This window comes from Gossypium hirsutum, chromosome D10, assembly GCF_007990345.1.
Source record: "Gossypium hirsutum isolate 1008001.06 chromosome D10, Gossypium_hirsutum_v2.1, whole genome shotgun sequence".
NCBI lineage: Eukaryota > Viridiplantae > Streptophyta > Magnoliopsida > Malvales > Malvaceae > Gossypium > Gossypium hirsutum.
Window position 1 is genome coordinate 7,803,129 of NC_053446.1, and position 27,623 is coordinate 7,830,751.

Genomic DNA, 27,623 nt, shown 5'->3' on the forward strand with positions numbered 1-27,623 from the left:
TTACACAACTTTATCCTGAAATCTGAGCAAAAAATAATACCCTTGCCTACATAGGGATTCGAACACAAGACCTTCACCATAATAACACACTATTTAACCACCAGACTAGCAGGCCCATTCTAATGTAATTTACCCAATAGTAAGACATACTTCATTCAAAATACCAAAATTTACCCAAGCGAAGGCTTGAACTTGGGACCTCGCAAACACTTCCAGAACACATAACCACTAAAGCTGAAAAATATTTGTTATATTTTTACAATAACGAAATTAGAAATTTTGGGGCATTACACATTCAAAGTTACAAGCTCGGGAAGATTGGAGATGTATCCTTCATTTGAATTGTCCCTTTTTGTTTTCTGGGTCCTCAAAGACCAGTCTCAGACTACAGCATTTTTCTCGGTTACTTGCGTAATTGACTCTTCCATTAGAAACCCTTTTTTTGGCAACCAACCTCTAATCAACACCTTCCTAATAGGATGCCTATGAGGCATGATGAGAAATAAAATGAAGACAAATAACCTTAGGTAGTACTCACAACAAATATAAACGGAGGAAAAACCATGATAAATCTAATAAACTATTTAATCATGCATTTTTTGGAGAAACTGACCCATGTTTTTACCCTATCATGCTCTACAAAACAAACCTACCCCACATACTTATCAGATAATCTACCCGATCCCAAATCTATTACACGGACCGATTCCTTCGCAAAAATGTAAATGTAAAAGAAAAACAAGGTAGAGGACAACGTTCCCGTGTACTTATTTGGTAACTATCCAATAGACGGAGGTTCGGTATGGCTCTAATTGGGTGGCTTGTACGATTCACTATATGTGGTTTTGGTTCTAGAAAGGTACTCGAATTGTCCATACTGTTGCCTACTAAGGCTAGTACGGAGCCTCAATCATCACCCATCACAGGCTTACGAGTTCAATTCAAGGGATTACATTTACTTATGCCTATGCGAAGGGACAAGTTAACTCACAAAAGCATAAGTCATATGTAACTCGGAAGTATTTCACTAGCCTGTGAGAAGGGACAAGTTAACTCATGAAGGCGTAGCGTTTACTTCCACTTAAACGGACGGAGCTCGGGTAGAGGGCTCATGTTATGCAAGAATGCAAGTGCACAGTGTGTGGGGAGAAACTCATAAACCTTTTGTTTTTTTATTTACTAAAAACCAAAATAGTAAAATTTAAAGCTAAAAAGCAAAAAGATAAAAACAAGTTAGAAAAATATTTACAACATGATACAGATGCATGACTTTTCAAAAACAAAATTCAAGGATCACGATTAAAAGTTAATTTGAACAAGGAATTTTTAAAATTTTGACAACAAACATTTAACATCAGACTCGACTCTAAAAGAAAAAAGGATGTCCCCAGTGGAGTCGCCAGCTGTAGCGACCTAAAAATTTGGCACGAGCGCTAGTCGAAGTGATTATTGAAAATTTGAAAACAGAGTCTCGATTTTTTTTAAAAAAAATATGAGTCGCCACCGATTTTTTCTAGGTGTGATCGGACACCTATTAAATTCTTTTTTAAAAAAGAAAAATTATCTTTTAAATTATCTTTAAAAAAGAGTCGTTTTTAGGTCTACGTCAAAATTCAGAGAAAATTAGGGTTCAGGAGTCGGTTACGCACGAAGAAGGTATTAGCACCATCGTAATGACCAAAATTGGTATCTCGTTAAGCGCGCATTGTCTTAATTTTTAAAAATACGAGTTCAATTTAATATTTAATCGTGATCCGTTAAAAAATTTGATAAGTTACATATTATTATATATCCTTTAAAATATAATTTGATATTTTACAAAATAAACATTTTATTAAAACATGAGAATTTTTGAATTTCTCGATTTTCTAGAAGGGTGTCCCGTATTTAACACGAGCCAATGATATTCACCTAACATAGCTGTCGAAACCAATTTTAAATTTGAAAAACAGGGATCGACCTTTAAAAATAAAGTGGGAGCCGCCACCGGTCTTTTATTAAGGTGTGATCGGTTCACCATTAAAATAAATTTTAGGTCTGCGAGATTTGAGAAAATAGGTTCGGGGGTCGGTTACTCACGAGGAAGGGTTAGCACCCTCGTGATGCCCAAAATTAGTACCGAATTGATTGTTTAATGTTTTAATGTCGAAACTTTTGAAAAGATTTTAAAAAATACAACCCTTTTTAATTTCAAATTTTAATAAACCAAGTTGAGCAATAAGATGTACTCGTTTCGCAGAGATAAATTGCCACACTCAATGAGTTAGGGTATAACAATTCAATCTTTGAAATTAGATTTGTTCTCTTTTTTAGAAAATCACGTGATTTAAAGAGGAGATTCGATTATTTAAGTCAATCGAGAAATTCGAACCCAATAAGTTAGGGTTTGATCCCTCGAAATTCTTAAACAACCGACATTGCCTTTATTCTTTTAAAATCGAGATAACAAAATGTCATATCCAGTAAGTTAGGATCTAACATTTTGAAATCTTAAGAATTTTATTTTAATAATTGGAGGTTTTTTTATTATAAAATGGGCGCTTGATTATCTAAGTTCATCGAGAAGAATCGAAGCCCAGTAAGTTAGGGCATGATTCTCTCGGGAATCTATGAACGCCAAGCCCCTTTTTTTAGGATCATAAAACGATTATGAAGCTTTAATAGAAAATCAATTCTTACAAAAAGAACATGATTAAACAACGATACATATAATGCAAACATATATATATGCTACCTAAATTAAACAACCCATAAGATCATAAGAATAACAAAGGTATTTCCAATACGTATATATATAAAACTATAAAGCATTATTAAAAAAATTTTAAAGTTTATTATATATATATATGCGTTCATGAATGAAAACAAACAAAAAGGTATGCATAAATATATTGATCTTTCAAAGTGCTTGTAAATATAAAAATTACGCCTATTATTTCCATGTTTAATACACTCTAATTTATGTGGTATTTTCATCCTATCTAATCAAATGGATTGATCTTATTTGAAAGATTGAAATCTTTTTAGTCATATCTATATCCGTCATCCAACGTCTATTTAGGAGGAAATGAAAGCCTATCTAATCTTATTTAGTACAAGTCATATGATTCATAATAGAAAGTACATAATTGAATAGATTGATTGATCAAGATTTATTCCATGAGCAACAAATTTTATTAAAGTAGAGATGGCATAATAAAAATGGTATTCATATGACATGATCTGTCTATTTTCGCATTAACTATCTAATTTTGTGACAATCCAAAGAAAGTAAGAGTAGATAAACAAGATATACATAGTAAAATTGATAAGAATGACATAATGAGCGGATAAGGAATCAAATCATCTAAATTCCTATGATGTACATAGAGTTTCTACCGTATTTTCTTCAGAACCGCCTCTTAACGCCTATTCCATCAAAGCTAGTATAATTAATTAGCATTGTAGCCATCGTTACAGAAATTATAGAACTCAACCAAGAATTGTTGTAGTTTGAAATACAAGGTTAGGGATCTCGTCAAAGCTGAGATGTTATGTTTTAAAGAAGAAAACCCTATATTCCCTAACAAAACAAACGTGTAGAAAATTTGAAGCGATGAAGAGGAAAAGGGGTTGTGACTCTTATGAAAGTGAACTAAAACCAAGCTTTTGTAAAAACAGATTTCAACACAAATCCCAACTATCATCTAACTCAGAATGTGTTTTCTTACGTTTCATTGCCATAACCTTACTTAACCAGCTCACAACTTTCGTACTTCAGCCCATAAAACAAATATCGGTTTAACACTCCTTTTTCTTCTTATTTTTCAATTCAAAAATTTTATTTCTCCCTTATTAGATTTTGGCTTCCGCTCTATCTTTTCTATCATGTTGTACATTTTCTTCCTACTATTCAGCTAGCAATTTTAAACACTAAATTTATAGAAATTATATATTTCTTGAATAAATCGATTTTTTTTAAATAATCGAAAATTAAATTGCAACTGGTTGATTCAACTGGTTAATAAATTACCCTAAATTTATTTAAAATTATCTGTAGATATAATTCATAGTTCCTATGTATAATACGATTGAATTTAAATGGTATTTTCATCTTAAATAATTAAATAGACTGTTCTTATGTAATTCTTGAAAGATTTAATTGTTTTTTTAATCATATTCTGTTATATTATAGGTCGATAATGACAGCAAGAGTAATCACACAAAAATAAGAAAGAAAAATAAGAACACACAAAAATTTTTATTGGGAAAAATCATAGGCAAAGGAGAAGAAATTCACTGCTGAAAAAATACAAGAGGTTTTCGACTATGCACAGTTTGTTAGGGTAAAAAGTATACCCCTATACGAATTTAACTTGTGCGGCAGGTCCGTACTGCAAGAGCTCCGCCCCCGAACCTTCGGTCAAAATTAGTGGTTCGACTCGAGGTCGTACCCACCCCAGATCCCCAATTTTGCCTCTATTTTATTTCTTTAACAACTGAATTATATATCGAATTTTTTAAATCGGATCAAACGGGATTCAGATCACACAACTCTAATATATTCAATTTAAGATTAGCAATCGTAAAACATTTAGTATAAATAACACACAGACAAGACTTGTGGTGACCAATGTGGAAAGAGTACGTCAGGGAATTGGGCATGATACGACTTGTGGTGTTTGTGGGCATGGTTTCAAAGATATACTTTATGTCATTATGGACGGTTCTGCAACAAGGAGTATTTGGGATCGGTTAATTCTAGTAGATCGGCAAACTTGATTTTATTCTAGTAATTTGCATGAATGGCTTATATCAAACTTGCAGAATCAACATGTCAAGTGCTTGGGAGATGTAGACTGGAATTACCTTTTTGGGATCATGATTTGGCGCATTTGGAAGAATCAAAATCTTTTTTATTTTTCAAGGCGTGTCTTGGAATATTAGTGATATTACCAGGGTGTCCTATACTTGGGCAAAACAGTATGTCTCTTTTAAAAGGGATTCCTTATCTGAGACACGAAGATCGGTTCTAACCTCATACTTGACAGGTAATTAGGTCTATTTAAACAGAAATGAAACAAGTTTTGCTGCAGTAGGAGGAATTGTTTTGATAACCTCATACTTGACAGGTAATTAGGTCTATTTAAACACTGATGGGCCAGTCAGAAATGAAACAAGTTTTGCTGCAGTAGGAGGAATTGTTTGTGATCAAGATGGGAGGTGGATTCTTGGCTTTAACAGTTATTCGAGGAACTGCTCTATTTTTTTATGCTGAATCATGGGGCATCTTAGATGGTTTGGTACTCTTAATCGATCGGGGTTATGATAATGTCTTGATTAAAAATGATAATCTTGAGGTGACTAAGGCCATTTAAGAGAATTCTTCCAAGAGTTCCAAATCTACTTTGATCAGAAGAATTCATCAAATTTGGGTGCAGATTGGGCACTGGAGTATATGCCACATCTCTAGAGAAGATAACCAGGATTAGGGGTGTGCAAATTTTGGGTAAAACCGAATTAATTCGGTTAACTGACCTAATTCGGTTAATCGTTCGGTTAACTGAATTAATTCGGTCGGGGTCGGTTAATAATTTTTTTGGAAGTTCGGTTAATGATTAATTCGGTTCGAACTCGGTCGGTTAACCGAACTTAATAAATAATATTATAATATTCAGTCTGGGGTCGGTCGGTTCGGTTGATTTTTTAGAAGTATAAATTAATCGGTCAGTTAATTCGGTTAATTTTTTTTCTATGTTTTATACTTGTTTTAACCAAAAATCAAAAAACCTATAAAATTCGATTGGTTCAATTAACCGACCGAATTAACCGAAAAAGTTCAGTTCAGTTATTTTTTTTTTGAAAAAATTTCAGTTTGATTAACGGTTAAGGGTTTAAAAGAGTCGGTTAATTCAATTAATGATAGTTTGGGTTGGTTAACTGGTCAGTTAACAGATTGAACACCCCTAATCAGGAGGTTGATAACCTGGTTAAATTGGTACAAGACAGACCAAATGGTTTAAGCTTGTTTGAGATCTCCCAAAAAATTTGCCCCTACAAAGTATTAACTTCTGATGTAATTAATTATTTATATTTATAATAATTTATTATGTTTAATTTTTTTTAAAAATCAAAATAAGGAGAAGGAATAAATAAGAACAAGACTGGTCAATCTGTCAGGCTATACAAACGTCCTTTCAATATTTTTGTAGAGGTCTTCAACATTTAAAAAAAAAATCAGGTCTCAAAAATTAAGTTGGACAAAAAAAAGACCTGTGGTTCAAAAAAACATACATTGCGTCAAGTTAATAATTATGTTAAATTATCTTTTATAGCATTATATATTATGATTTGAGTAAATTCATATAAGAATATTGATTATTAAGAATTTTATTAAATTATATATTTTAATTAAATATATTTAATAATAATTATGTTAAAATATGATTAAATTATTTATTACTGATATTAATAATCTTATTAAAATTTAATAACAATAACAATAATCATTTACCTAAACAAATTTATGCTAAGGGTATTCTAGTCATTTTAGTTTTTTCCCTTATGCTATTACACCTCCATTCCATTCAACCAAACACAAGAATACTATTACGCCTCTATTCCATTACATTCAACCAAACAATTGATTTGTTATTACGCCTCTATTCCATTACAGCGAACCAAACGTGCTGTTAGTTGCGGAGATGTGGTCACTGATAGTATGATATCCCTGGCAAGCTCTTTCTGTTTTCCTATAATTTTGGATACTAAAATAACCTTTTACCAACAACTTTTCATTGAACTTGCAAACCAACCGCAATGCCTTTTATTGACAAATTGTTCTAAAAATTTATTAGGTCACTTTTTATTTCTCGAAAAACTGGTCTATTTTTAAGAGATCCGGATTCCAAGTGAGAGAAATTTTTGCTTTTGGTTTCTTCTCTTCTCTGTATTGGCTTATTTCTGTTGCCACACTATTTGGCTTCCGCTCTAATCAGACCTCCGTAAGTAATAGTCTGCAATGATTAATTTGGTTAATTAGAAATTAACAAAAACCGAGTGAACCAAAGTTATCTGTAGTACAAGTTAAATTGATCGAAACTTTTGAATTAATCAAAAGCAGGAGAAGCATGTCGATTAGACCTGCAACTACGCAATGGTATTGGTAAGCCATTAAATAAAACAACAATTTGCAAAATGTAATGTGTGAAGGGATTAGATTCTGTTTGTATGGTTTTGCAAAGGCTTCAATCTTTACTTTAGGAATTTTTAAGAAAAAAAAAAGGTTTCAAAGCCCAATTGCAGTGGTATCGTTACTATGACATAATTTTCAAAAGGTAGATTTGTAAACATATTTATTTGTGAACATTCTGAATTGAATTATTATCTTAATTCTCTTTTCAGCTAAAAAAGAAATTATGTCTGTCTCCTCTTACCTGCCCGCCTGGAATTTTTGGGAGGCTACCTAGGTGTTCTTAAGTATGCTTGACAGTTGAAACCAACTGATATTTGCCTTTGACCCTACTGAAGCTGTAGAGGATCGTTTCCTGCTGGTATCAACTAAAGCATGGAATGGTCACAATGTTCACTCACACACTTTCTACACTCTTTTTCGAGATTTTGAAGCTGTTTATCCATATAGAACAAAGAATTATATCCTAAAATTTGATATCAATTACTTTCACTTGAAATTGATAGAGGCTGCGCGAACGCAAGCCCCCACTGCCACAAATTATGACGTAGGCTCTCCCTCTTGGGGAGACCTTAAAGCAGCACCCCTCCCAAGTGCAATGGAGGTCACTGCTCTAGGCCATGAGTCTTCCTGATCACTCATTGACCCCGTCCAGGTAAGTATGTTTTAATGTTGCTCTATCCTCTCTCCTTATACACCACCCTTTATGTTTTGTTTACCATACGCTAGCAATGTGGGATTCAGGTTGCATTGTGGGCATAAAGATTTAGAACATTTTTACCTTTCAATACTTCTAAACACTAATTATTAACATTTCCCAATCTTGATTTCTGTCAATAATAATAGTTTTTTTTTATCAACATTGTTCTTAATTTTATAGTGATATGTTAAATACTTCTCAATACCAAATATCGATCTTTTAAAATACCTATAAATATAAGAAGTATACTCATTGTTACCATGTATAATACACTTGAATTCAAGTGATATTTTCTTCGTCACTAATTTAAGATTGAAATCCCTGTTTCTAATCAAATTCGATTTAAGATTATTAAGTGATTTAAGATTAAAATACCTTTTTTAAATAAAATTTGATTTAAAATTATTAAGTGTATAAATCCATCATACAACCTCTATTTCAAGGAAAGAAACACCGAAAACCTATCTGATCCTACTTAATTCATAATAAAAGTACTTATTTAAACAAATTAATTGAAAAGGATTTTTTCCCTAAACAACAAATTTTATTGGAGTAGAGTTTACATAGTAAAAAATGGTATTCATTAGATATGATTTGGCCCTTTTCTCTTTGTTAGTTTAATGCTCAATCCAAGGAAAAGAGTGGATGAACAAAGCATTAACTTATCTCAATTCCTATAATCCACACCAAATTTCTATTTTAGCTTTTTCAAAATCACCTCCTTATGCTTATTCAACCAAAGCCTTGTAAATCTCCCTATCCAAGCTAACATCTATCCTAAAATACCCTTACCTTAAAAGGGTAATTAATATATTTTCATATTTTCATATAATTTGTTGATATATTTTTAGGGAAATATTTGGTATACTGCTAATGGCGTTTTTAGACTTCATAAGTAAGGTCAGGAGGTTGACAAGCGTCCTACAGTGGTATAATAAAATATTTAAAAAGGAGACATGTAGCAATTTTTTAAAGCTACTTGTGAAATAAAAAAAAAAAGTATACTACAAGTATACCAAATACTAACCCATATTTTTATAGATATGTTTTAATTATCAAATATTTTTGTTCACCCACATTGTGGTGCGATAAAATCTAGTAATATTAATGAGAACTATAACTATCATTATTGTAACACCCTATACCCGACTCGGTTGCCGAGTTCAAATTGCAATGTGCCACATTCGTTGCCGAAGCAACTACGATCAATCATAATCAAAACATACCATTTAATGCTTAAATTCAACCAAAAACATATGTTCAATACAATATGCAATCATTTACGAGTCTTACACTAACTTTCTAAAGTTCAAATAGTAACTTGAGGTCAAAGGACCAAATTGTAAAAGTTTCAAAATATAGGATTGACGTCGTGACATTAACATTTGAACGTCGTGATGTCACTAAACAGTTTGTCACATCATGACGTTAGACCACTTAACATCACGATGCCGCTTATTGTGTTGGCCTCATCGAGACAACGAGGTCCCTCATATTGTCGTGACATTATAGGTCTTTTCTCGTCGCGATGACATTCAAACGACATCGCAATATCACACACTGTTTTTGCAATTCCTAATGGGCATCAACCTACAATTTCTTTACAATCATTACCATACATGTTCAAGCCATCAATAGTCAATATCAATACCATTCAAGCAACTTCTCAAGTTCATTAGTACGTTAATAATTAAAATATCTATGCCATATTACTTATAAACTATCTACCTAACACATTTCATTCAACTACATATAATCCACGTTTACCATTAGCAAAATACCAAAATGACTCTACTAGGTACATGTCATATAACTAACAAAAGAGGTTCACCAACATTGTTGAGTCCAGGATTTTTGGTTGGATGTTGAAGTCGATGCTTGGGATCTTGAATTGTACCTAGTCTACGCACGAAAAACAAAACCGTACATTGAGCGATAAAGCTCAATGGTATTTTTATAATTCAAATCAAAATAACACACTAAATAATCAATTGCGTACCAAAATTTCAATTCTGAATGAATTGTATAAATACCAACTTATAAAAAATAATTATGTCACTTTTCATTACCAAGTCAAATGATACATTCCAAACCTTACCGAATTGACTTTCTGGCTAGTTATTCATTTTGCGTAACCTTTTATATATCTCGACATTTAATGTCGTATAAAAGTGCTTGTAATCCAACTTAGTAGCATATAATCAATTCCAATCATCTTTCAACAAATTTGCAATGTATATACATATTATTATTCCCTTATTAACCTGACTCGGGCTCGAACAGATACATGGATCTAACCAACACACCAACTTAGCATCCAATACCTCATTGGAAAATCTAAAGTAAATAAATTGTATCCAGCGCTCATCGGTATAATCGAAGTAAAAGTTGTGTCCAACGCTCATCAACACGTAGTTGAAGCAACCCATACTTAATCTATCCTATGGGATGTCAGCTAAATCCAACTTTGCACGAATAATTAATAGGGTAACCAATTATCCAAATCATAATATAGCTCAATTTATAACTCATCATTTTCAATTCATCAACCAATTCATCAATTCATATATATATCATAACATGAGTCAAGCCAATTTCGTATTTTCATCAAGTGATATTATTTTTAATTTTATTCAATTTTACCTTTTATCTTGATAATCAACCAACATCGTATTAGTTCAGTTTGATTAATCATTTTTAACTCACCTCATTACCATAACATGCAAAACAAGGTAACCATGCAACAATTGAAATTAATCAAATCATAGAAATACAAATCGAACACTCGAGTTACTCGTCATCGGCTTTCATCTTTCCTCTCCCTATTGACGTTCCTGCATCGTATTTTGCTACGAATAATAACCTGACAATACATAATATTAAATTCCAGCTCAAATCACAAATAATTACAAAGTCACATATATTTTACAATTATCCAATTTAGTCCCTAAAACCGAGACTAACCTAACTTTCAATTTAAAGCTCCAAATTGAAATCTAATTTCACTAATGCTTATCAGAGACCTCCTATTTCTTATTTCTACTGCCAATTTAATATTTTATATAGTTTAGTCCCTAATGTAAAAAGTTATAAATTAACTTTACAATTCAGTCCTTTTTTCACATCTAAACTTAAAATCTATCAATTTAACACCTAAAACTTCAAGAAATCAACAATGGCAACTTTCTAAAACTTTAACAGTTTTACAAATTGGTACATGGGTAAGCTAAATCAAGCTCCCATGACCTCAAAAACATAAAAATTACAAGAAAATGACTTGATTGTAACATCTAATTAGTGACCAAAACTTTGAAAACCCTTGGAACCTTTTGTTTTTCTCTTCATGGTTTGTAGGTGGAAGATGACAGAAAGTTTCTCTTTCATTCCACCAAATTGTCTTATTTATAATAGGATTAATTTGTAATTTAGTTTAATTACTTATGTTTTAACTAATTTAACCGTAATTAACTTAGGTTAGTGACTAAATAATCTTACCGTTCACTATTTTTCATTTAAATATGATTTAATTGCTATTTTGGATCTTTGGTTAATTACAATGTCAGTCCTCAAGTCATTTCTTAATTAAAAATCTATAGTGATTGGACTTTAGAATTTAGTCACTAAACCTTAATTAAACACAATTTCGACTAAATTACTTATCCAAAATTCAATTCACTTATATAATAACTTTGTAAGTATTTAATAATATTTACGGGATTGGTTTACGGAAATGGAGTCTCAAACCCGTCTTTTTTGACACCACTAGAAACCGGATCGTTACAATTATAAAAATTATTGAAACTCAACAAACAGTCGTTCTACTTTGGAAAACAAGGTTAGGAATCTCATCGTGGTTAAAATGTTATGTTTTCAGAAGAAAGACCCAAGTTCCCTAAACAAACAACCTATAGAAGAGTATGAAGCCATGAAAAGAGGGAAAAATGGTGCAACTCATATGAAAGTGAATTGAAACCAAGCTTACTCCATCCATATAATCCGAGCCATACTCCATCCATACGATTGAATTTAGAATGTGTATTCTTACACTTCATTCCAGTAACCTTATTCAACCAGTTTATCACAACCTCTCATAGTTGCTTAACACCTCATCAAGTTCTCACAATAAATCAAGCTTACAACTTTCTTATCATTGGTCAAGAGGTTTGTTAGCCATGTAATACTTATTATTCTTCTTTTCCAATTCTCAATTTTTATTGCTCTTTCATTACTTTTAGTTTCTGCTTTTTCTATTCTATTTTACGTTTTCTTTTTATTATCTCTGGTAGTAATTACTATGTTAACTCAGTCAGAAATTTTAAACACCGAATTTATTAAAGTTATATATTTCAATAGACCGAATTTAAGTGCTATTTTCATCTAACTTAGAAGGTGTATTCCTACACTCCATTTTCATAACCTTGCTCAACAAGTTTATCACAATCTCTCATTATTATGTCCAACACTTCATCAAATGAATAAATTTGATTATTTGAATTGCTATTGTCTGTATTTTTAAACACTAATCTCTTACAAATAAAATAAATATTAAAATGCTAAATCCTTCAAATATTTTGAACACCTTAATTTCATAAACAAATTGTTCCATCTTAATTTTAAGGGGAAAAAGAAGAGCAAAGTAATTAACTAGAAATTGTAGGGTTTTACCCAGAAGGGAACCCTTCCAGAAATTCTCAAAGGCCAGGGCAGAACCCAGGCCTAAGAGGGGGTTTGGAAATAGTTTTCAACCAGCAATAGACGCGCCTCGGTTAAAACCTCACTAGCTGCGTCATTGCCCCAAGCGCAAAGATGGCTTGACCAGACCTTTTTAGCTTCATTTTATAGCAGGTGCAAGATTTGTCTGAGTTATTGTCCAGCACATGTGGGATATAATAGCCTAATTTTGTATATTTTGTTGTATCCTTGTTTAGCTTCTAGTGTAGTTTTTTTTTTGTTTAACTTCACAAGAAAATTAAATGAATAAATGTGTAATTAAAACTTTTTACCTATATTAAATAATAATAATATAAAAATACGATACATATGATTTTTTTTTACTTGTCTTCTATTCAAGTCAGCCACTTTTAGTGGTTGAATTATTTTGAAGTTTCAATTTTTCTAAATAATTATAAGTTACAAAGTAAAATGCTAAAACATGATTTGAGTAAAAATTAAATTTAAAATATAAATATAATAATACTTTATCATCAATTAAAAATATATCGAATATGGAGGTCATTGCTGATGCAAATGAGTTGAGGTGGATTTTGAGCGCCATGTTTAGTACTTCAAATTGTAAAAGAAAATGTTTTAAGAAATTGAAATTTAAAGCCTGGCATTAAATTTTTTTTTACTACTTTTTTTGCTCGGCCATCAAAATGATTATATTAAAAATAAAACAACCACTGAAAACAGTGGGATTACAAAGATAAAACAACATAAAAAATAACCCAACCAAAAGGATACACCAAAATAAAACCAGAAAACACCAGTAAACCATATAAAACAAGCCACATAAAACAGCTCTAAAAGTCAACTAGAGAAAAATCACCACCACACGAGCACGATCAAAACTCGGCATTAGCCATGCTGTTGGCGTTGCGGAACAACACCATAAAGACACCATGACACATTCACAAGAATGCCACCATAAAGACACTCGTTGCCTTCAAGTCTTCCTCTGAGATTAGTCAAGCATTTATCCAACTCCAATACCTCCGAGTTTAGAACCCTAAGTTCACTCAATTGATGAAGATCCTCCATCAGCTTCACAAAGACAACAGCCTTAGTGTACAAGTTCCAAACTCCATCTCGATTACGTGGTATTTAATTGAAGAACACGGCACCATGTGTGTGAAGCCATGTAAATGTTATATACAAATAGTAAGCATTGTTTCTATTATCGTAAAACAGTGAAATTTTAAAATCAAATAGCTTCTAGGTTCAATTTAAATGATTAGAACGTAGAACTGAAAAGCCAATTAAATGATTGAACGGCAATTCTATGCGCCAACTACAAATTGAAACAACAATTCTTCAATGAACTTCAGAAATTAAATTAGATACCATCCATTACTTCAAACAATTAACTAATCCAGGAGGGCAAACAGCAACTAAGTAATGCAGATGAAAATAATGAGAAATTATAGCCCTATGGTTTGGACTAAACCTCAAGTACATTAACCCTTAAAATAGTGTCTTTAAACAGCTTTACACCTCAATTATTAATACAATCCGAACAAGAAGCTACCGTCTATTGGTTCCAAAGGTTAAAACTACAATCGGAGGGGTGTGCCAGAACGATGCAGCAGTGCAAAACAAAGACGACACTCGAGAACCCCAATAGCAAGCTATTGTTAATGAGCTCTCCCCCTAAAAATATTGATTTAATATCATGCGGATCAATGATCCACGTATCAGATATTAAACTGATAAGAACAGATACTACACTTGATCTTAGCCAAAAGGCCGAGAAAGGTATGAGCTTAAACTCATCTTGATATTTCTTTTATAATGCGTCTCTGCCTTACCCTTGGCTTGCGCTCTCTATATGGGATTTCGACTATGTCAGAAGGAACTTTTAGTTTGCTATGGACAAAACTAGTATAATTTTTCCTGCACAGCACATTGCATGTTGGTGAATTTGCACATGTAAATTTTTGGATATTATAACACTAGTCCTCTTATTGCAGCTTGATATAGGTCAAAAGATGAAGAAGCAATCAGTCTTTCCAACTATGCAATATTGGTAGGTAAGCCATTAAATACTAAAGAAGAATTCGCAAACTGTAAGGTTTACATTACATGGAAGTTTCTGTTTGTATACTTTTGCAAAGGTTTCTATCTTTACACATGTTGCAAATTGTTGTTTTATTTAATGGCTTACCAATTCCATCGCGTAGTTGCAGGTCTAATCTACATGCTTCTCCAGCTTATGATCAGTATAGGCTGCAATAAGTGAACTATAGTTATATTATCCAAACATTTTCACGTGCAAAATCACCAGCATCCCATGTGGGGGTGCAGAAAAATTATATACATTCTGTCCATAGCAACAAATGTTCAGACCTACTCCAAGACCCATATCGAGAGCACAAGCAAAGGGTGAGGCGAAGGTACATTATAAAATATAAATCTAGACATTTATTGATCCTTTTCTCGACCTTTTGGCTAAGATCAAGAGTAGTATCTGTTTCTATCAGTTTAATATCTGATACGTCCCCATTGCGTTCGCGTAGGATATAATTATTTTTTCCATATGGGTAAACAGCTTCAAAAGCTGTTATTATATGCTCTCTCCTTATGCAACACCTTTAGGTTTTGTTTGTCATGTGGTAGGGATGTAGGTCCAAGTTGTTGGCTTAGATTGTGTTCGGGCATAAGGGTTTAAGATATTTCTAACTTTCAATGCTTATAAGCACTAATGAACATTTTTCAATCTCGATTTCTATTTATAAAAATTTTATTTTAATCAATTAGCATTTTTCTTCATTTTATAAAAATCTATTAAATACTTTTCGATATTAAATATTAGTCCTTTAAAGTGCCGGTAAATATAAAATCCATCGTTTCCATATTTAATACACCCCAATTTATGTGGTATTTTCATCTTATCTAATTAAATGTATTGTTCTTGCATGATTTTTGAAAGATTAAAATATCTCTTTAATCATATCTATATATATATATAAATCTGTCATATCTAATCTCTATTTCAAAGGGGTTGAAAGCCTATCTAAATCTATTTAGTGTAAGTCATATGATTCATAGTATAAAGTACATAATTGAATAGATTAATTGATCAAGATTTATTCCATTAGCAACAAATTTTGTTGAAGTAGAGTTGGTATAATAGAAAATTGTATTCATATAACATGAATTGTCTGTTTTCGCTTTGAATGTCTAATTTGTACAGGAAATGTGCTCAATCTGAGAAAATAGGAGTAGATAAACAACTTTACTTCAATTCTAATTATTTTAACTAAATCTTTTAAGTAATAAATGTTAATTAGATTATAACTATTTTCATTATTTAGTTTTATCAATGGCGATAAACCTTTTATCTGGTCTAAAATAGACTCGAAAATCATAAAAAAATTTAAAATCTGAAATTAATCAAATTCCAAAAGTTTATTTACCTAAATAAGGTGATAAATTAATTTTAGAAACAGACGCCTCACAAAATTATTGGGGTTGTATTTAAAAGCTAGAACAATAAATAAAGAAGAATTAATATGTGGATATAGTTCGGGGAAATTTAAACCAAATGAAATTAATTATGTCATATATGAAAAAGAATTATTAGCAATAAAGAGAGGAATAAAAACACTTTCTTATATATTTAGCATCTGAAATTTTTATTATCAAAACTGATAATCAGGCAGTTAATCATTTTCTTACTAATAAAAGTGGTACCTCGAAGAATTAGATGATATAATAAATTATGTAATTTTAATTTTGAAGTCTTATACGTCTAAAGGTACTAACAATATTATTGTTGATTATCTTAGCATGCCATATGGATAGAGGTAAAAAACCTCTAGAAAAAGTCGATAAATGGACTACTGTTCATAAAAGGCCCAACAAAGGGAAAACATTCAAATCGACAAATCCTAATCAAGGATTTGTGACAATACCTTCTCAAGTATCTTTTTATCCTAACCAAGGATTCTATATCCAATGGTAAGACAACCAGTTGGAACTCATTTATCATTTACACCACAACCGGTAAAGTCAATTCCCTTAGTCTCAAGATCCAAATTCAGCATATCAAGCTGGTTATACTGAAATTATAAAGGAGCAGAAAAATTTTGTGCATCAGAAAATTTGTTGAAACCACAACAAATTCAGGAAATAAAATCTTTTTATAATTTAGACTTACCATCAGAATTATATAATTTTATTAATGATATATGGAAACCCATATTACTGAATAAATAGCTAATTTCAGGAGAGCTCTTACTAAGCTTTCACAATTTCTAGTTGAAAAAATAACTAAAGAATAAGAAGGTCATGATTTATTATTAAAATCTATTTTATATCGAGATTGGGAAGAACTAGAAATCAGTTATTTAGATATTAAGGAGATAAACAATCTTCTTGATATATGTCAGTATTTTATTAATAAAGGAACAAATAGCCCTATTATGAATAAAATGTTTAGGTTATGTTTATATAATAAGGCTAGAAAAATTTTACCAGTGGAAATATTTACAAAAATAAATGGAGCTATCTGCAAACAGCAAGTTCAATTTCAAAAAGCTTTTTCAGAATATTTTTTACAAGCCTATGTTATTACAAACGATTTAAATAAAAAATTCCCTACTATAAAATTTAGACTTGATCATGAACCATTTGATATAAGTAGTATTGGGTTTTGTTAAAGAAATAAAAATTCAAAATTTTTCTTTCCATTTATTAAAAGATTTTTCTGCATTTATTAAATCTATATTATTACGTATGATAAATGAAGATGATTTTTATTATTATTTTCATCTTGAAATCAGTAGTCTTAATGGTATAGCTAAAAAAGAAAAATTTTATCAGCCATATCAAATTTGGATCATTAAAAAATGATTGGAGGTCCGAACCTTTCAGTAACTAAAGAAGAAAAAAGAAACTTGACAAAAAATATTGACAAGTGTTATAATAATCTCAGTTATTATCATATCCAAACAAGAATAGATTTAATGACCAAAGTCCAATATTTACTTCAACAAAAAACTTATAGCCTATGGACTGATGGAAGAAGAATATTGGCATATGATATTGGAAACACTCAAGATGATAGAGACGAAGAATCCGTGCAACTATTAAAAAAGATAGCTGACATGGAGATTGATGATATTTCATCACACATAATAGAAGAAATCAAAAATACGTGGGAAAATTAGAACTCACCAAGACTGTCAATAGATTGATTACAGCTAGATGAAATGGAGGAAATGAATCTAGTTAATATTCAAGAAGGATAAAAGCCAATTGGAAAAAACCAATTAAAATATCAAGGAAGCAACTTGGGAAAACGACATCCAAGTGAAAACAAAAAAGGAAGCTACATGGGAAAATTACATCCAAGAAAGCAACTTGGGAAAACGACATCTAGGTGCAGACAAAAAAGGAAGCAACGTGGAAGCAACCATGTCAAATCAATGATGAGACATTATCCTTATCAGAAAAACTGTGCGAGATTCAAAGAAAATTAAATAGAGTTCAAGAATTCTCCTATAAAAGGGAGATGAAGGAAGCCTAAGAGGGCATCGAAGTTAGTTTAGAAAACCTTTCCCTATTCACTTCTCATCCACCAACCTCTCTTCAGTACAATCAAATAAAGTCCTCTGAAATCTAAATCTATGATTTCCATTTAACCATCGACGATGCCCCGTATAAGAGAACTTCTTCCCAGTATATAATCACTTCAAACATGTTTACGCCACACAACAAGGACAAGCATAACGTCCTTTGGTACTCCAACCAGATAAATTGACATAAGCCGAGAAATCATTAATAGTCCACAACAAAGCTGTAAGCAAATAAAAGTTCTCCTTTCTCAAGACATCATATGTTTCAACACTCGCCCATAACTGTTTCAACTCTTCAATAAGTTGCTGCATATAAATGTCAATATCATTTTCGGGGCCTTTCTCTCCAGGGATAATCATAGATAAGATAAAAGAAGATTGATTCATGCAAATCTATGGAGGCAAGTTGTAAGGAACAAGCACTACAGGTCAAGTACTGTACGAAGTACTCATGATTTTAAAAGGATTAAATCCGTCAGATGCTAGCCCAAGCCTCACATTCCGAGGATCGCTTACAAAGCTTGGAAATTTACTGTCAAATGATTTCCAAGCTAAAGAATCTGTAGGATGCCTTAATAATCCATCATTGGTTCATCGATCATGATGCCACCTTATAGACTCGGCTGTCTTTGATGACATGAAAAGCCTTTGAAGCCTTGGTATTAGTGGAACTATGAATTTAGGCAACATGTAGTCATTTGGGCAACTATGAATTTGTCGTACCAAGGCCTAAATCTTTTATTAGTTTCTTCATATCTTTGCATGAATGAGGGATCTTTGCAAACGGAAACATGTCTCTCAAAAACTCTAACAACAGTGTAAAAGAGTTTCCGGTCCACCCTCCCAAACATTTTAAGTGAAAAAGACGAATGTAAAAGGACAATTTTGAAAATTTTGATCTCTCATAAAGTTCTTCATTCATTTCATTAAGTAACTTGTAGAACTTTGCCGTTTCTCCATTTGGATCTTCATCAGGTACACTTCTTCCCGTTTCAATAAAAGCATTTCCACCAATATCACAATCATTGGATACAATAATTTCAAGTGGAAACGATTGCAAACCATGACTGTGCATATTAAATGCATCATGCAACATACCTTTCATGTCATCTTCTCTAACAGACTGATGGTAAGCATTATGAGGATAAGCCGGATTAATCGTTGAAGAGGTTCTACGAGGTGTACACTCTCCATGGAAAATCCATTTTTTATACCCCGAATAAAGCCATCAAAAATTAGATGTTCATAGACAACTTCACGAATATGCCAATTGATGTTGCTACACTTCTTACATGGGCAAAGAATCATATTCTCTTGGCTTGCATTTTGAAATGCAAAATTTAGAAAAATTTGTACTCCATTTCGATAGTCGTTGCTTACCCTTGACAAATTCATCCAACTCTTATCCATTTCGTAGTTCTTGAAGTCTAAAGTTGACAATAAATTACTGTTACTTATGTGTTCTAAATTGATCTAAATCATGTCATTGTACTAAAATAGATAATACATTTCAAGTATCAAGTATTTAATGGGTGTAAACTAATTCAGGTAAGTTGTTTATTTATAAGTATAAGAGTAGGGAAAAACAATAGTGTTGCCCAAATTTATGTGATTTTTATATATTTGATCCAAAGTTTTATGTAAGTTATGATATGATATATATTTATGTATTATGTAAGTTATGTAAGTTATGATATGTATTTATGTAAGTTATGATCTAAAGTTTTTTTTTTATTCTTTAAATGTTTATGTAAGTTATGATTATCATCTTTAAATTTTAACCTTAGATTTTAACCCTTTAATTATACTCTTTTAATTTTTAAATTTGTGTTTTTATCACCTTTATGTTTGCTATACTTAAAAAGATAAAAATTAACAAATTAATAATTATATGTTAATAAAGTTAATATTTGTTAATTTTTCATCTATTTTGAGTTAATATTTAAATTAAATTTCCATGAACTTTTTAACTTTATACTACGCATTAAAATCGATCAATTTATTTTATGATAATATTTATGAAAAATATTAAAATAATTTTAACATTAAGATAAATATTATTTTCCTTTAAAAATTTTATTTTAATTAAATAATATTTATTTCTATGATAAATATTATATTATATTTTATTTTTGAAATTTGAACTTTAAACTATATACTTTTAAGGATAAATAAAAAATATTATTTAAATTAAATTTTCTATGAAAACTTTAACTTTAAAACTAAATATAAAAATTAATGAATTTAAATTTAGAATTTAAAATAATAAATTAATAACACAATTAAAATCCAAAAGTTAGAACTCAAGTTATCATCTTCCTCTTCTAATTTGTAATTTTTTATTTAGCTATTATCATGAGATAATAATTAATTTAAAATATTTTTAAGAAAACAATTACTTTAAATTTTTAATATCCTTGAAATGAGTAACTTTATTAGAAGAAAAACTAAAATTATTTTTAAATTCGAAATATGATATTAATTTAAGTCATTTTACTTAGTAATTAATTTATCTCAAATGAGTAAACTTTTGTTCCTCAACGCGAAGAAATAATAATATATAATAGTAAATTTAGATCTTAATGTTTATATTTTTTTGTCAATTTAATCCTTATTATTTTAGCTAAACTTAAAATTATAAAAATAAAAAATAAAATTTAACATAGTATTATATGTTACATTAACAAATAATTTAAAATTATAAAAATAAAAAATAAAATTAAAATTAAAAATATAAAAAATTCATAGAAATTCAAAATATTAAAATTAAAATGCATTCATATCACCAAGTATTCATATCACCAACATTAAAATTAAACTGCCCTTAAGCCGAGTCTTAGGCTTATTCATGCTAGGTACATACGCATCCCCTCTTTTTGAAGCATTAATTAAGCTGAAATTTAATAGCTCCTTATGTGATAGTGATCGAAGACTAAAGAAAACAGTAATGAAAAACAACCATTAATTTTAGTCTGTACCAGGCATTAAAAAGGATAGCACACCTTCGCAACGAACTGCAACCTGCACTGGGACAATATTATCTGCCAACTAATGCTGATAACTACGTATCTCCAAACCCAAGCTTTAAGTGTTTTCCCAAACCAAAACCCTGCAATAATACATCATGAGGTGTTAAAAGACTCATTCTCTTCCTAAGCTGGTGGACACTGTGGAAAGGGGTTTTAAAATTCAAAGAATAATACATAAAAGACTGGGATTCTCAAGAACCCTTTTATCAAGGTAGCAGTTAAAGGGATATCTCCACCAAAAGAAATTAGAAATCACCACGTAAGCTACTATATTAGCACAATGGCCACAACAAACAACACAAGGGCTTCATCCTTCACACACATATAAACACTCAATCTCCCGTGAAGTTTTTTATGGTGTATTTGGAGGAGATTCTCATGTTAGGGGAATCGATGGATTCATATACCAAACCTCTAGTTTTTTTCCCTTTCGCTCTTCATCAATATTAAAAAGAAAGAAAGAAATAGCAAAATACAATGAAGAATCAGACAAGCTGAAGCAGGAAATCACAATAAAAATAGTTTCCACAAATCTGAGCATGCACACAAACAGACATCTCTATTCAGATGATTAAAGAAGACCCTGGGGTCAGTAAAAAGTTCCAACATTAATCAGATAAAAAAATCAGTTGCAGATCACAGGTTCTATAACTGGTTCAAGGGAAAGAAGGAACAAAAGGGATTAAAAAGAATGTCAATTTCATGGAATAACCAATTACAAAAAGAGTGAACTAATGGTATTAAAAATATTCTTCGTTTCATTCTCATTTGCTTCTTCCTTTTCCATTCGTTTCCAACCTGTTATTGTGGATTATTGTGAGTGAATACTCCCAATATTCCAAACAAACATGCTTTATTTCTTAAGTATGAAATAAGAAAAAGTCCTATATGATAATAAAGGCATTAGACATATTCATAAGATGAGCATATTACTAACATTATACAGGTGTCCCATGCAGATTAGGTTTCCGGGGAGAACAACAGCAGCCTCCCATATCCCGCAGTTATCTTTGTTATCCACTCAATACAAAGGTAGTTTGGCGCATTTTCCCCTGTTATTCGACATCAAAGGACAAGTAGAATATAATAGTTTCAAACACAAGGAGAGGGAAAAAACCAACTTACAAGCCGGGAAAAAACATGTAACATACTAGAAAATAGAATCAAGCTTTGAGAAGCATGAACAAACAAAGTAAAAAAAATCCTTACTAATCATGCTAAACAGAAATGGGAATATAAAAAATAAATCATCCCCATGTATAGACAAATTATATACAAATACACTAAAACAGTAATAAGACCATGAAATAAAATTAGGCAAAGAATTTTACCTTTTGAAGCGGCAGCGGAGAGAAAGAGGCGAAGAATTTCCAGCCAAAAATTAGGCTCAAACAAAAAGTTAAATGATTTGATAATTTGGAGGGAAACAAGAATTTATGTTGGCTTGTTTCTTTAATAGTTAGAGATTTCGATCAGTTAGGGGAAATTGGGGAAGAAATAAAGTGATTTGGGAAAAATAACTTAGGGATTTCAGGGAAATTTGATTTGGGGAAAAACTAAAGGAATTTCGGGGCTAACAAAATGACACCGTTTAGGTCCACTTTAATAAAAATTTGCGGCGTTTATGAAAAACGCCACTAATGTATAATCTTTGTGGCGTTTTAGTCCAAACGCCACTAAAAATGGCGCCGTTTTGTAAAATTTTAATACATATTCGCTGCATTTTTGGTCCAAACGCCGCGATTGCTTCCTTTTGTGGCGTTTCTAATAAAAATATCGTCATAGCTCTAAACTTTTGCGGCGTTTTTGGTCCAATCGCCACTAAAAACGCCGCTAAAAGCTTAATTTCCTGTAGTGGGTTAAGAAAACGGTTTTCAGTTATAGTATAAGTTCAAAATTTTGAAACCGAGTCAACGTCATATTTATAACAATAAATCTTTTCTTGAAATGTACTTGTACTTTGTATGAGATGGATTTAAATTACACAGAACAAGAAACTTAATTACTTTCAGTAGGAAAGTAATTCTATTATAATTACCAAAAATAGAATTTATTTTAAGTAAATAATTTTTGGTTACTTTATGGCAGAATAACAATATATCAAACTTATGTTTTAATAGCTCTACTAATATTATCTATTTCTAGAGATATGGATAATTCTAGTTGAATAAGAATAACACAAATAATACTTATTTAATAAAAATACTCCCCTAGTCTAACTAGGAGAGTGATGAGCGGCACACCCTAGTAAATATTACTAAGGTTGCCACCCCTCACTTATCATATGAGGGGATTGAACTTCTCATGTATTGAGTCTAATTATATGTACTGCTTTAACTTTTGACCTAACAATTTATAATTTAATCTATTCCAATATTTGTTTTTTATTTTCCAAAATAAATATTAATTTAATTAATCAAATTAACTAAATTAATTTAGTGATTACGCATACTATCCAAACTCAAAGTGTGTATTCTTACACTTCATTCCTGTAACCTTATTCAACTAGTTTATTATAATCTCTATAGTTGCGTTTAATACCTCATCAAGTTTTTTGATTAAATCAAGCTCACAACATTCTTATCATTGGTGAAAGAGGTTTGTTACCCCTGTAATACTTATTATTCTTTTTGTTCTTATGTTTCAATTCTCAATTTTATTAATGCTCTTTTACTAATTTTAGTTTCTACTTTTTCTATTCTATTATGTTGTACATTTTCTTTTTATTATTTCTCTAGTAGATAGTAATTACCTGGTGTACAGTTAATTAAACTTATATATTTCATTAATTGAGTAGATCGAATTTTGTGAAATGATCAACAATTGAATTGTGAATGGTTGGATCAATTAGTTAATAAATTACCCTAAATTTAATAAAAAATTATCGGTAGATATAAAATTGTACTAATAGTTGCTACGTATAATACGCTTGGATCAACAAGTTTCAACCTCTCATTATTGTGTCGAACACTTGCTCAAGAATTTTCGGTATGTATTTTTAAATTCAAAAATCTAAAATAAATATTAAAATGCTAAATCCTTCAAATATTTTGAACACCTTAATTTCATAAACAAATTGTTCCATCTTAATTTTAAGGGGAAAAAGAAGAGCAAAGTAATTAACTAGAAATTGTAGGGTTTTACCCCGAAGGGAACCCTTCCAGAAATTCTCAAAGGCCAGGGCAGAACCCAGGCCTAAGAGGGGGTCTGGAAATAGTTTTCAACCAGCAATAGACGCGCCTCGGTTAAAACCTCACTAGCTGCGTCATTGCCCCAAGCGCAAAGATGGCTTGACCAGATCTTTTTAGCTCCATTTTATAGCAGGTGCAAGATTTGTCTGAGTTATTGTCCGGTACATGTGGGATATAATAGCCTAATTTTGTGTATTTTGTTGTATCCTTGTTTAGCTTCTAGTGTAGTTTTTTTTTGTTTAACTTCACAAGAAAATTAAATGAATAAATGTGCAATTAAAACTTTTTACCTATATTAAATAATAATACTATAAAATACGATACATATGATTTTTTTTTTACTTGTCTTCTATTCAAGTCAGCCACTTTTAGTGGTTGAATTATTTTGAAGTTTCAATTTTCTAAATAATTATAAGTACAAAGTAAAATGCTAAAACATGATTTGAGTAAAAATTAAATTTAAAACATAAATATAATAATACTTTATCATCAATTAAAAATATATCAAATATGGAGGTCATTGCTGATGCAAATGAGTTGAGGTGGATGTTGAACGCCATGTTTAGTACTTCAAATTGTAAAAGAAAATGTTTTAAGAAATTGAAATTTAAAGCCTGGCATTAAATTTTTTTTTACTACTTTTTTTGCTCGGCCATCAAAATGATTATATTAAAATAAAACAACCACTGAAAACAGTGGGATTACAAAGATAAAACAACATAAAAAATAACCCAACCAAAAGGATACACCAAAATAAAACCAGAAAACACCAGTAAACCATATAAAACAAGCCACATAAAACAGCTCTAAAAGTCAACTAGAGAAAAATCACCACCACACGAGCACGATCAAAACTCGGCATTAGCCATGCTGTTGGCGTTGCGGAACAACACCATAAAGACACCATGACACATTCACAAGAATGCCACCATAAAGACACTCGTTGCCTTCAAGTCTTCCTCTGAGATTAGTCAAGCATTTATCCAACTCCAATACCTCCGAGTTTAGAACCCTAAGTTCACTCAATTGATGAAGATCCTCCATCAGCTTCACAAAGACAACAGCCTTAGTGTACAAGTTCCAACTCCATCTCGATTACGTGGTATTTAATTGAAGAACACGGCACCATGTGTGTGAAGCCATGTAAATGTTATATACAAATAGTAAGCATTGTTTCTATTATCGTAAAACAGTGAAATTTTAAAATCAAATAGCTTCTAGGTTCAATTTAAATGATTAGAACGTAGAACTGAAAAGCCAATTAAATGATTGAACGGCAATTCTATGCGCCAACTACAAATTGAAACAACAATTCTTCAATGAACTTCAGAAATTAAATTAGATACCATCCATTAGGTTTGGACTAAAACTCAAGTACATTAACCCTTAAAATAGTGTCTTTAAACAGATTTACACCTCAATTATTAATACAATCCGAACAAGAAGCTACCGTCTATTGGTTCAAAAGGTTAAAACTACAATCGGAGGGGTGTGCCAGAACGATGCAGCAGTGCAAAACAAAGACGACACTCGAGAACCCCAATAGCAAGCTATTGTTAATGAGCTCTCCCCCTAAAATATTGATTTAATATCATGCGTATCAATGATCCACGTATCAGATATTAAACTGATAAGAACAGATACTACACTTGATCTTAGCCAAAAGGCCGAGAAAGGTATGAGCTTAAACTCATCTTGATATTTCTTTTATAATGCGTCTCTGCCTTACCCTTGGCTTGCGCTCTCTATATGGGATTTCGACTATGTCAGAAGGAACTTTTAGTTTGCTATGGACAAAACTAGTATAATTTTTCCTGCACAGCACATTGCATGTTGGTGAATTTGCACATGTAAATTTTTGGATATTATAACACTAGTCCTCTTATTGCAGCTTGATATAGGTCAAAAGATGAAGAAGCAATCAGTCTTTCCAACTATGCAATATTAGTAGGTAAGCCATTAAATACTAAAGAAGAATTCGCAAACTGTAAGGTTACATTACATGGAAGTTTCTGTTTGTATACTTTTGCAAAGGTTTCTATCTTTACTTTGGGAATTGTTGACGTCCACAATTTATTAAAATATGTTATATTTTACATTTACCGTAATTAAAGCATCTTATGAATTAATGTCTTACACTAATTTTTAAATTAATTAATTTTTTATTCAGAAAAAGAGTTTCGAAGCCCAATTGCAGGTGACATAATTTTGAATAGGAAGATTTGTAGCTGCTTTGATGGATATGATAGGAGAGATAATGGAAGACTTAGTTCTTCCGGATATGGTATTGGCAGCAATTCAAGGAAAGCTGTTGAAATGAGCAGGCCTAGTTCGTCCGTCCGGTGACGTTCCACAAAACCTGAAGCTATCAACTTGCCTTTGAGTCCAAAACGCTGTTACAGGTAGCCTCTTCATAGGAAATGGAGTGGCTCATCAGTTGGAAGCTGATGTTGTTAACAATAAAATCTCTTTATTTTGACCGACATATTTCAACATTGAATTATTAGATTTATTCTGTTTTCAGCTAAAAACAATTTATGCCTCCTTTATCTCCTCTAGTCTTATATGTGACCATTTTGGAATTTCTGGGAGGCTCCCTTTGGGCTAAATACTTATAATTGTGTCGAAACCAACTGATATTTGCTTGCCCAATTAATTATGTAGTCCAAAAAGAACCATCAATCAAAGCCATTAAATATAAGCTCGCTCTCATTAAAGCTGCTCTGCCATTTCATCTTTGGAAACAATGGACACCGACATCGCAAGAACATAACAGTTGTCCGAGGAATTTATAGGACGGAGCAAGAGTCGCTGGTCATAACCTTACTTGAACAGTATCTGTTCAATAGGCACGAATCTCTGGTCATAACCTTACTGAAGCTGTGTAGAGGATCGTTTCCTCCCGACTGCAATTGAGGTCACTACTGTCTACCCTAGACCATGAGACTCAATGATCACCCATCGACTCCGTTTATATGCCGCACCCCGTACAGGATGTTTAAACATTGTGAGATGCTCTCTCTTTATATGGTCCACCCTTACGTTTTGTTATCATATACTAGGGATGTGGACTAATTGTGTGGTTGTATTCTTTAAAAATTTCACACCATCATTTTCATCATTTTCATTAAGGATTAAACAAAGAGTAACTAAAACAGAATCAATTAAAAACGATAGTGATAAAATTAAAAATTTTTGTAGTTTGATGATCAAATAGAAATATATTAAAAATTA

The 27,623-nt window shown here is 31.3% G+C and overlaps 1 long non-coding RNA gene, 5 other non-coding genes and 1 pseudogene across 6 annotated transcripts; 1 reads left to right on the top strand and 6 right to left on the bottom strand.

The window, feature by feature from the left end:
- Positions 1-7,673: 7,673 nt before the first annotated feature.
- Positions 7,674-7,834, bottom strand: LOC121222762 (U1 spliceosomal RNA). Its single transcript, XR_005920133.1, has one exon. It is a non-coding gene; the product is annotated as a U1 spliceosomal RNA (small nuclear RNA).
- A 4,694-nt stretch (positions 7,835-12,528) lies between these two features.
- On the bottom strand, positions 12,529-12,679 carry LOC121222975 (U4 spliceosomal RNA). Its single transcript, XR_005920341.1, has one exon. It is a non-coding gene; the product is annotated as a U4 spliceosomal RNA (small nuclear RNA).
- A 1,473-nt stretch (positions 12,680-14,152) lies between these two features.
- On the bottom strand, positions 14,153-14,349 carry LOC121222846 (U2 spliceosomal RNA). The gene has a single exon (XR_005920216.1). It is a non-coding gene; the product is annotated as a U2 spliceosomal RNA (small nuclear RNA).
- A 668-nt stretch (positions 14,350-15,017) lies between these two features.
- LOC121222968 (uncharacterized) lies at positions 15,018-15,182 on the top strand (annotated as a pseudogene).
- Positions 15,183-20,920: 5,738 nt separating this feature from the next.
- Positions 20,921-22,608, bottom strand: LOC121222362 (uncharacterized). Its single transcript, XR_005919596.1, has 3 exons — positions 22,530-22,608; positions 22,136-22,250; positions 20,921-21,278 (listed from the first exon to the last, which is right to left on the bottom strand). It is a non-coding gene; the product is annotated as an uncharacterized lncRNA (long non-coding RNA).
- Positions 22,609-24,334: 1,726 nt separating this feature from the next.
- Positions 24,335-24,485, bottom strand: LOC121222653 (U4 spliceosomal RNA). Its single transcript, XR_005920009.1, has one exon. It is a non-coding gene; the product is annotated as a U4 spliceosomal RNA (small nuclear RNA).
- A 1,388-nt stretch (positions 24,486-25,873) lies between these two features.
- On the bottom strand, positions 25,874-26,069 carry LOC121222965 (U2 spliceosomal RNA). The gene has a single exon (XR_005920335.1). It is a non-coding gene; the product is annotated as a U2 spliceosomal RNA (small nuclear RNA).
- Positions 26,070-27,623: the final 1,554 nt, after the last annotated feature.